We start from the raw sequence: 11,576 nt of genomic DNA, 5'->3' as shown, positions 1-11,576 counted from the left end.
AAAAAGAAAAATTTGGGAAAGCAATCCTTGAATTCGGCAGCCCTAGAGGAACCATGAAAATGATGGATTTTATTGGTTTTAGTTTAGTTAGGGAAGTTAATTAACAAGGTATTATATGTGGGAATTGATTTCATGGTTATATATGTGAATTTGATGTTTGAAATTAGGGTTGTACACTTGAAAGTGGAGATTTTGTAACATTTTTGAATTTGACCTAATTGTGTTGAGATTGATGATAATAGAAGTGACATGTATGCTTATTTGGAGTTTGGAGAAAGAGGAGATTGAATTTTGGGAGTGTCAAATTTTATGCAGGTTGGGACTCAATGAGTCCAGTGTGTTTGTTGAACCCTAATTGATAATGTGTGACTCCAATTGGTATGAGGCCAATTGGAGGTGTTTTGGGACATCTAAACCTTCATTTTTCAAGAAGAAACCCTGCCCAAATTCTGTCAAAATCATGACCAAATCTCTGCCCAAACCCAAATGACCAAACATTGCCAACCCAGAAAATGACCTAATGAACAGTACGTGTTCATTTGGTCATAACTCTCTCTATACTGGTCCAAATGATCTAAAATTTCATCAATGGAAAGTTTAGACATAGAGCTACACTTTTCATGAAGACTACTTATTCCAGTTTTTCCTTTAACCAATTCAAATTATTAGCACAAGTTGGGTCACTAAAACTGCCAACCCAGAAAATGACCAAATGAACAGTACGTGTTCATTTGGTCATAACTCTCTCTATACTGGTCCAAATGACCTAAAATTTCATCAATGGAAAGTTTAGACATAGGGCTACACTTTTTATGAAGACCACTTAACCCAATTTTTCCTTTAACCAATTCAAATTGTTAGCAAAATTTGGGTCACTAAAACTGCCAACCCAGAAAATGGCCAAATGACTGTTCCTTTGGTATTTTGACCATAACTTGAGTTCTATAACCCCAAATTCAGTGATTCAAAAACTAAAATTCTAGTTTAAACATAGAGGAGCAATTGTTATGAAGGAAGTGTGACTAAATAGACATCCTAACTTAGTCAAATTCCTAGATAAAGATAACACATCAACATGAACCTAAAGAAAGGTTCATGGGAAAAATGCTATATAGGATAATTAAAATACTCATAAGGAAAATTAAATATTAAAAATGATATGAATATGTAAATTAGGACTAATGTCCTATTAATATGAAATTAATGATACCAATGAACAGTACTAGAAAATAGTAATAGTGAATAGTGCTAAATTAATTAAAAATATTTAATTGCCCATAGTATACCTAGACTTATTTATTTAGTGTGGATAAATTGGTATACCAATTAGGGACTATAGATAGCAGTACTGTCTACCGAGAAAATCATGAACTGACAATATATGTCTGGTATGATTGTTCTACAGGCTATATGCCTATTTACTGGCCATTGTGCCTACTTTATTTCTGGCTTTACAAGCCCGTAATGGTCTCGTGCGACGGTGGCCTCGTGCTTGACAGACGTATACTGGATAGACATATGACTGTCTAACCAGTATACACCCGTGCATCCAGCTTTTATAATTTGTTATAGGTTTCTTGGGCACTAATAAAAAAATTAATTAAGACTTAAAATACAATAAGTAATCATAAAAGATCCCGATAATGTTAATTGTTTTCAAAGAGCAATACAAATGTAAAAGACCCTGAAATTATGAGTTGCATATATTGTTTCAAATTATTAAATTATTGTTATTATAAATTATGCACCACTAAGCGTTATGCTTAGCGCGTTGGTTTTCCATCGCGTGAATCTGGAGATCGATCCTAGCAGAATGGCAGCTGATGAGTGCAATGTGAGCTACGATCGGATCTGCCATTGTCCAGAGTCACCTCACCGGTCTTTTGTATTTTGGTAGGGCCCATGTATAGACTAGTATTTTGGTTCATTATGTTTAGTCATGATGTAATTACTAGTTTATGATGTATTTCATTTTGGACTTGAAATGAAAACTTATAATTTATTATCTATGAATTTCCATATGAATGCAATAGATGACAATTCATTCTGAGATCTCATAAATAGTTGTGAATGATATGATAAAAGAGAATATGATATGGAAATATGTGAGATGACTATGAATATGTTAACAGGTGATAGTGGAACCCGCCAGATGCTAATAAAACAGAGGAGGATCTGTCCGGGTCTCCACAGAAATAATATATAAAAAAAAAATTTCTACACATAAATTACCTGATTTAAATAATATTAAAATTTACAATAGACATGACAAGACAAGATAGGGTGCTCCGGCACCGAATGTGGCACTTCTTACTCGGCTATACAATAGACGGGTAAGGGGGATCACATTTAGTGGTATCAGAGCAAAGGTTTAGGCGGTCCTAGACCTAGATAGATAGAAAGAAATAGTTGCATCACATGCATGGTCCTTTAAATAGAGTCGAGGTGATACTAATGCAGATCTGTTTCTTTGTCTGTTTTATAGGATCGATAGCATCTGATCCTTCAGAGCACGGACTTCCAAGACCGATAGAGGAGGAAGTAGAAAGTCACACACCTGCTCCTAGTCAGGGGAGAAGTGGTAGTAGAGCAGAGTCATCTCGAGGTACTGTGAGTAGGGCACAGCAGGCCTTCTATGAACAGATGACACAGCTGTTCCGTCAGATCACCGAAGCCATTCCCCAGCCACAGCCACCTCCACCTCCACCTCCACAGCCACAACCACAGCCACCTCCACCTCCACCTCCACAGCCACAGCCACCACCACCACCACCACCACCACCACTACCTGTACAACCACCTCCACCCCCACAGCCACAACCTGTACACAGATCTCCACTAGAGAGACTGTGAAAGTATGGGGAAGAGGGATGATGATCCAGCCGCAGCAGAGTATTGGCTGGAGAGGACATAGAGGGTATTGCAGCAGTTGCACTGCACCCCAGAGCAGCAGTTGGAGTGTGCTCTGTCACTGCTACAAGAGGATGCATATAGATGGTGGGTGATGATATCTAAATGTCTGACTGCCAGATCACTTGGGATTTCTTTCTGGCTGAATTCAGAAAGAAATACATCAGTCATGTGTACTTGGAGGCCAGAAGGAGAGAATTCTTGGCACTGAGACAGAGGCAGCTGACAGTCTCTGAATATGAGCGAGAATTCATGAGACTTAGCGAATATGCATTCTAGTTGATACCGACAGAGGTTGATAAATGCAGAAGATTTGAGGACGAACTGAATGACAACATCAGGTTGATAGTGACATCTCACCACTTCACAGATTTCTCTCTGTTGATAGCATCAGCCCTTGATGTGGAGAGAGTCAGAAATGAAGAGCAGTCCAGAAATGATAGGCAACGCAAGAGGGGTTTTGGGTCTGGTCAATCCGGTTCAGCAGACACGGGTAGTAAGAGACCCAAGGAGTCTCAGGGTCAGACTCAGGGTCGGGGCAAGAAACAGAAGTCTCGGTTTGCTCCAAGGAGAGGAGGAGGACAATCTGGTGCATCAGTGGGTAGTTCACCTGGTGCAGTTACACGGGGATCAACCCCACCACCTGCTTGTGTACATTGTGGTAGACTCCACAGAGGAGAGTGCAGATTGTTGACAGGTGGATGTTTCAGATGTGGGTCTACGGATCACTTCCTGAAGGATTGTCCACAGAGGAACGCTAGTGCTCCCACTACTCCACCTCAGATGGAGAGGTCTGCCCCAGCAGCACATAGGGGTAGAAGACCTGCGAGGCCTGATACAGCTGATACATCACAGAGGCCTACTGCAGAGACAGTGCAGAGGCAGGAGACTAGGGTAGCACCACGTGCTTATGCTATGAGAGCTCGAGATGAGCCAGAACCAGCTGATGTCATTAGAGGTACTTTTTTTTTATGACCTGCTAGTATGTGCATTGATTGATCAGGGTTCCACACATTCATATGTGTGTATCACACCACCAGTTGATAGAGGGGTACAAGTAGAGGAGCTAGAGGAGGACATACAAGTCACAAACCCTTTAGGCCATAGTGTCATGGTGAAAAAGGTCTACAAGGGTTGTCCTCTGAAGATACAAGGGTATGAGTTTTTAGCTGACTTGATTGAGCTACCATTCCACGAGTTCGATGTGATATTGGGTATGGACTGTTTATCACGTCATCAGGCGATGGTAGATTGTCGGCTGAAGAGGATGTCACTACAAACAGTAGATGGGGATGAGGTTACAATTGTGGGTGAAGGAACGGGTTATCTTTCCACCATCATATCAGCCACAACAGCCAGGAGATTGATAAGAAAGGGCTGTGAGGCTTTCTTAGCATATGTTGTTGACACCAGGAAGACTAGCCCAAGCATGCAGGAGATCCCCACTGAATGTGATTTTCCGGATGTGTTTCTAGAAGAGTTGCAGGGTTTGCCGCCCGATAGAGAAGTGGAGTTTGCTATAGAGGTTATGCCGGGTACTGCACCAATGTCCATTGCTCCATATAGGATGGCACTTACTGAACTGAGAGAGTTGAAAGTTCAGTTACAAGAGCTACTAGACAAGGGCTTCATATGCCCTAGTGTGTCACCCTGGGGAGCACCAGTGCTATTTGTGAAAAAGAAGGATGGTACCCTTTGGCTATGTATAGACTACCGGCAGCTGAATAAGGTAACTGTGAAAAACAAATACCCTTTACCTAGGGTAGATGACCTGTTTGATCAGTTGAGGGAAGCTGGTGTATTCTCCAAGATAGATCTCAGATCAGGCTATCACCAGTTGAGAATGAAGGAGACAGATGTTCCTAAAACTGCTTTCAAGACCCGGTATGGACACTGTGAGTTCCTAGTGATGCCATTTGGGCTAACAAATGCACCAGCAGCTTTCATGGACCTAATGAATCGCATCTTTCATCCCTACTTGGATCGGTTTATTCTGATCTTTATAGATGATATATTGGTGTATTCTAAGAACCGGGAGGAGCATGATGAACACTTGAGAGTAGTACTACAGACACTGCGAGAAAAGCAGTTGTATGCCAAGTTATCCAAGTGTGACTTCTGGTTGGATGAGATATCCTTTCTTGGACACATTGTGTTAGCAGATGGAATCAGGGTAGATCCAAGGAAGATTGAAGTAATAGTTGAATGGAAGCCTCCCAGAAATGTAACAGAAGTCAGAAGCTTTTTGGGGTTAGTTGGATACTACAGGAGATTTGTGAAGGGATTTTCCCTTATAGCAGCCCCACTGACTAAGTTACTGCATAAGAATGCAAAGTTTAACTGGAATGAAAAATGTCAAACCAGCTTTGAGAAGCTGAAGGCTATGCTTACAGAAGCTCCAGTGTTGACACAGCCAAAGTCAGAGAAAGACTATGTGATCTACAGTGATGCCTCTCACAATGGGCTTGGGTGTGTTCTAATGCAGGAAGGGAAAGTAGTTGCCTATGCTTCTAGACAGCTAAGGCCACATGAAAAGAACTACCCAACTCATGATCTGGAATTGGCGACAATAATATTTGCATTGAAGATATGGAGGCATTACCTATATGGTGAGAAGTGTTACATTTACACTGATCACAAGAGTCTAAAGTACTTGTCAACTCAGAAGGAACTCAATCTGAGACAGAGGAGATGGATTGAATTTCTTAAAGACTATGACTGTGTGATCGACTACCATCCTGGGAAAGCAAATATAGTGGCTGATGCCCTAAGCAGGAAGTCCATGATGACTTTGAGAGCATTGAATGCTCGGTTGTCTTTAGCACATGATGGGGTACTTTTGACTGAGTTGTGTGTAAAGCCAAGTTTGTTACAGCAAATACAAGAAGCACAGTTAAGGGATGAAAAGTTGCTAACTGTTATGGGCAGAACTCAAGAGGGGAAGGAGACTGATTATGAGTTGAAAGGAGATGGGTGCCTGTACTATAAAGGCAGAATATGTGTACCAAGAGATGAGGAATTGAAGAAGAATATCTTGAAAGAGGCGCACAATAGCTTCCATGCTATGCACCCAGGAAGTACCAAGATGTACCAAGACCTGAAAACACATTATTGGTGGCCTGAAATGAAGAAAGAGATTGGTGATTTTGTGACTAGATGTTTGACATGCCAGCAGGTTAAGGCTGAGCATCAGGTCCCATCAGGGTTGTTGCAACCTATATCCATACTAGAATGGAAATGGGACCTCGTTATCATGGATTTTGTGACTGGGCTACCATTGACACAGAGGAAGCATGATACTATATGGGTGATTGTGGATAGATTGACCAAGTCAGCTCATTTCCTACCAGTTAGAACCAACTATTCATTAGAGAGATTAGCAGAAATTTACATAGATGAGATAGTCCGGTTACATGGAGTGCCAACATCGATCATATCTGACTGAGACTCGAGATTTACTTCGAGGTTTTGGAAGAGGCTACAGGAGTCTTTAGGCACTCGACTACACTTCAGTACGGCTTTTCATCCACAGATGGATGGACAGTCAAAACGGGTGATTCAGGTATTGGAGGATATGTTGAGAAGCTACATCATTGATTTTGAAGGAAGTTGAGAGAAGTATCTTCCTTTGGTAGAGTTTGCTTACAACAACAGCTACCAAGCCAGTATAAAAATGGCTCCATATGAAGCGTTGTATGGGAGGAGATGTAGAACTCCCTTATGCTGGACAGAAATGGGTGAGGAGAAAGTAGTGGGCCCAGATTTAGTGAGACAGACAGAGGAAAAAGTGAAACTCATCAGAGACAATTTGAAAGTCGCCTCGGACAGACAGAAGTCATATGCCGACCTGAGGAGAAAGGATACAGAGTATGAGGTTGGCGATAAGGTGTTTCTTGAAGTATCACCTTGGAAGAAAGTGCTAAGATTTGGTAAGAAGGGTAAGTTGAGCCCTAGGTTTATTAGTTCATACGATATCATTGAGCGTGTGGGTCCAGTAGCCTACAGGCTAGCTTTACCACCTGAGTTGGATAAGATCCATAGTGTATTCCATGTGTCGATGCTCAGCAGATATAGATAAGATCCTTCACATGTCATTTTAGCAGAGGAGATAATTGTGCAACCTGATTTGACATATGAAGAAGAACCCGTCAGAATCTTGGCACGGGAAGTGAAAGAACTCAGAAACAAGAGGATCCCACTAGTGAAAGTCTTGTGGAGACATCACAACACAGAAGAAGCGACATGGGAGAGCGAGGAGATGATGAGGCAGTAGTTCCCTCAGCTCTTCACCTTAGGTAAATTTCGAGGACGAAATTATTATTAGAGGGGAAGAATTGTAATGCCCTCGCCGTAGGTAGCCCGTACATTTTACTGTTCTGACGACTAATGTCTGTTCGGACAGTCAAAATGTCTGGAACTACACCTAAACTATAGTGAGGAGGCATAAATTGAAGAAATAAATGTTAAGAAAATATAGAAAAAATTTAGAGAAAAATAAATTAAAGTTTAGAGAATTTATAAATTGGTATAAAATAATAAAAATAACCCGATGAGCACCATGAAAGGCATTTTGGTCATTTTACCCCTAAAGGTGAATTTTGACTTAAATGTCAAATTAAAATTTGGAAATAGAATAATTAACATAAATTAATTTTATGAATTTGAATTTGGAAAATGGGAAGAGAAAGAAAAGAAAAGGAAAGAAAAGAAAAGAAAGGAAAATAAAAAGACTTATGGCATTTAAAGAAAAAAAAATAAGCTTAAGAAAATTTAAAACAAAATTAAGTACAATAAAAATATAATATATAAGCCACATAAGACAAACTCCAACCACCTTCCTCTTCTTCCTCCACTTCTTTTCTCTCTCCCTCTCCCTTGTGCCGCCCACCTTGGCCCCTCAAGTCCTCCATTGATATTCAAGCTCTAAGCTTGATTTCCCAAGCTTTCACTCACCAAAACCCATAACACTCTTTATTAAAAATACTCCCCACACCCTAAGGAAGCTATAGATACCAAAAAGAAGCAAGGAAAGTGAAGTTTAACAAGTTACAAAAAAAGATTAGTGCTCAAAACTTTTAATCTCTTCTTTAAGCATGAAAATCATGCTAAACCAAGTGAAGATTTACATGAAATTAAAAAGAAAAATTTGGAAAAGAAATCCTTGAATTCGGCAGCCCTAGAGGAACCATGAAAATGATGGATTTTGTTGGTTTTAGTTTAGTTAGGGAAGTTAATTAACAAGGTATTATATGTAGGAATTGATTTCATGGTTATATATGTGAATTTGATGTTTGAAATTAGGGTTGTACACTTGAAAGTGGGGATTTTGTGACATTTTTGAATTTGACCTAATTGTGTTGAGATTGATGATAATAGAAGTGATATGTATGCTTATTTGGAGTTTGGAGAAGGAGGAGATTGAATTTTGGGAGTGTCAAATTTTCTACAGGTTGGGACTCAATGAGTCTAGTGTGTTTGTTAAACCCTAACTGACAATGTGTGACTCCAATTGGTATGAGGCCAATTGGAGGTGTTTTGAGACATCCAAACCTTCATTTTTCAAGAAGAAACCCTACCCAAATTCTGTCAAAATCATGACCAAACTCTGCCGGAACCCGGATGACCAAACACTGCCAATCCAGAAAATGACCAAGTAAATAGTACGTGTTCATTTGGTCATAAGTCTCTCTATACTGGTCCAAATGATCTAAAATTTCATCAATGAAAAGTTTAGACATAGGGCTACACTTTTCATGAAGACCACTTAACCCAGTTTTTCCTCTAACCAATTCAAATTGTTAGCACAATTTGGGTCACTAAAACTGCCAACCCAGAAAATGACCAAATGAACAGTACGTGTTCATTTGGTCATAACTCTCTCTATACTGGTCCAAATGACCTAAAATTTCATCAATGGAAAGTTTAGACATAGGGCTACACTTTTCATGAAGATTACTTAACCCATTTTTTCCTTTAACCAATTCAAATTGTTAGCACAATTTGGGTCACTAAAACTGCCAACCCAGTGTTCATTTGGTCATAACTCTCTCTATACTGGTCCAAATGACCTAAAATTTCATCAATGGAAAGCTTAGACATAGGGCTACACTTTTCATGAAGACCACTTGACCCAATTTTGCCTTTAACCAAATCAAATTGTTAGTACAAGTTGAGTCACTAAAACTGCCAACCCAGAAATTGTCCAAAATACTGTTCCTTTGGTATTTTGACCATAACTTGAGTTCTATAACCCCAAATTCAGTGATTCAAAAACTAAAATTAAAGTTAAACATAGAGGAGCAATTGTTATGAAGGAAGTGTGACTAAATAGACATCCTAACTTAGTCAAATTCCTAGATAAAGATAACACATCAACATGAACCTAAAGAAAGGTTCATGGGAAAAATGCTATATAGGATAATTAAAATACTCATAAGGAAAATTAAATATTAAAAATGATATGAATATGTAAATTAGGACTAATGTCCTATTAATATGAAATTAATGGTACCAATGAATAGTACTAGAAAATAGTAATAGTGAATAGTGCTAAATTAATTAAAAATGTTTAATTGCCCATAGTATACCTAGACTTATTTATTTAGTTTGGATAAATTGGTATACCAATTAGGGACTACAGATAGCAGTACTGCCTATCGAGAAAATCATGAACTGACAATATATGTCTGGTATGATTGTTCTACAGGCTATATGCCTACTTACTGGCCATTGTGCCTACTTTATTTCTGGCTTTACAAGCTGTGGTAGTCGTGCCCAACGGTGGCCTCGTACCTATGGATGTATCTCGGATAGACATATGGCTGTCTAACCAGTATACACCCGTGCATCCAGCTTTTATAATTTGTTATAGGTTTCTTGGGCACTGATAAAAAAATTAATTAAGACTTAAAATACAATAAGTAATCATAAAAGATCCCGATAATGTTAATTATTTCCAAAGAGCAATACAAATGTAAAAGACCCTGAAATTATGAGTTGCATATATTGTTTCAAATTATTAAATTATTGTTATTATAAATTATGCACCACTAAGCGTTATGCTTAGCGCGTTGGTTTTCCATCGCGTAGGTACTGGAGATCAGTCCTAGCAGCCACAAGGCGAAGACACGGTAGTGCACGACGTGAGCTCTGATCAGATCTGCCATTGTCCAGAGTCACCTTACCGGTCTTTTGTATTTTGGTAGGGCCCATGTATAAACTAGTATTTTGGTTCATTATATTTAGTCATGATGTAATTACTAGTTTATGATGTATTTCATTTTGGACTTGAAATGAAAACTTATAATTTATTATCTATGAATTTCCATATGAATGCAATAGATGACACTTCATTTTGAGATCTCATAAATAGTTGTGAATGATATGATAAAAGAGAATATGATATGGAAATATGTGAGATGACTATGAATATGTTAACAGGTGATAGTGGAACCTGCCAGATGCTAATAAAACAGAGGAGGATCTGTCCGGGTCTCCACAGAAATAATATATTAAAAAAAAAAATTTCTACACATAAATTACCTGATTTAAATGACATTAAAATTTATAATAGACATGACAAGACAAGATAGGGTGCTCCGGCACCGAATGTGGCACTTCTTGCTCGACTATATAATAGACGGGTAAGGGGCATCACAATGTCTACCCTGCAGGACCGAGTCCCAGCGAGTATCTCTCAAGCTGTGTCTACCCGTCCTGTCCATATCCAATACCATACCACACGCACGCCACGCACACACACTGCTCCAAATTACCACAAACAACATCCATAGCACTTTAACAATTATGAATGCAATATAAAACATGCCGTGTTTAACTACATAGATACATATTTATAAGTGATGCAGGGACATACTTGAATATATAATAATATCAAAATTACAATTAAAATTAGTATTTTACTCATAGACTCAACCGAAGTCACTGTGGCGGCTGGGGGGAGGAGGAAGGCCGTCCCGGCTCACCTGACAATTTTATTATAATTATTTAATATATTTGACTCAATACAAACTAAGAAAAGACCAAAGATGTATTAAGTTGTGCCGAAAATCTGGCAGAGTCTCCACTATACCTAGGAACTACCCAACCTGCAAAAGGGCTTAAAACACACTTCTATATCCACAAACCACACACACACAACTCAATCACATCACATAGCCCCTCCTGGGCCCATCCAAACAGTCAACAATCACAATATGAAAAATTACAGTTTAGTCCTTATAATTTAACCCTTTTACAAAAACTATCCAAATGAGTTTTAAAAATTCTAAAACTTTGCCCCGTGGTCCTGAGCATTATTACTAAGCCAATGCAAAAGGAATTATAATTTTCTAAGCTACTGCGAATATTTTATGGATTTTTAATCCCATTCAAGCATTAGATAATTAAGAAAAAGTAAGGTTCGGGTTTACCTATGCCGATTCCAACCTCGAGAACGCGCTAGGGACGTATGACAACGGTGGGGGAGCCAAAATTTTGACCTAATTCCAAAACTTTTTCGGTAGCCTGTCTGTCTGGCTTGAAATTTACAGATCCGGACAACCGTTGAATTTTCGCGAATTGAAGGTACCTGCACAAAGCCCACAACACAGGGGTCAGTATATAATTTTTACGGAATTTTCTAAGCTCATTTAGTACTCGGAAAA

The sequence above is a fragment of the Hevea brasiliensis genome, chromosome 3 (genome assembly GCF_030052815.1).
Source record: "Hevea brasiliensis isolate MT/VB/25A 57/8 chromosome 3, ASM3005281v1, whole genome shotgun sequence".
Classification (NCBI taxonomy): domain Eukaryota; kingdom Viridiplantae; phylum Streptophyta; class Magnoliopsida; order Malpighiales; family Euphorbiaceae; genus Hevea; species Hevea brasiliensis.
This window is presented reverse-complemented; position numbering follows the sequence as displayed.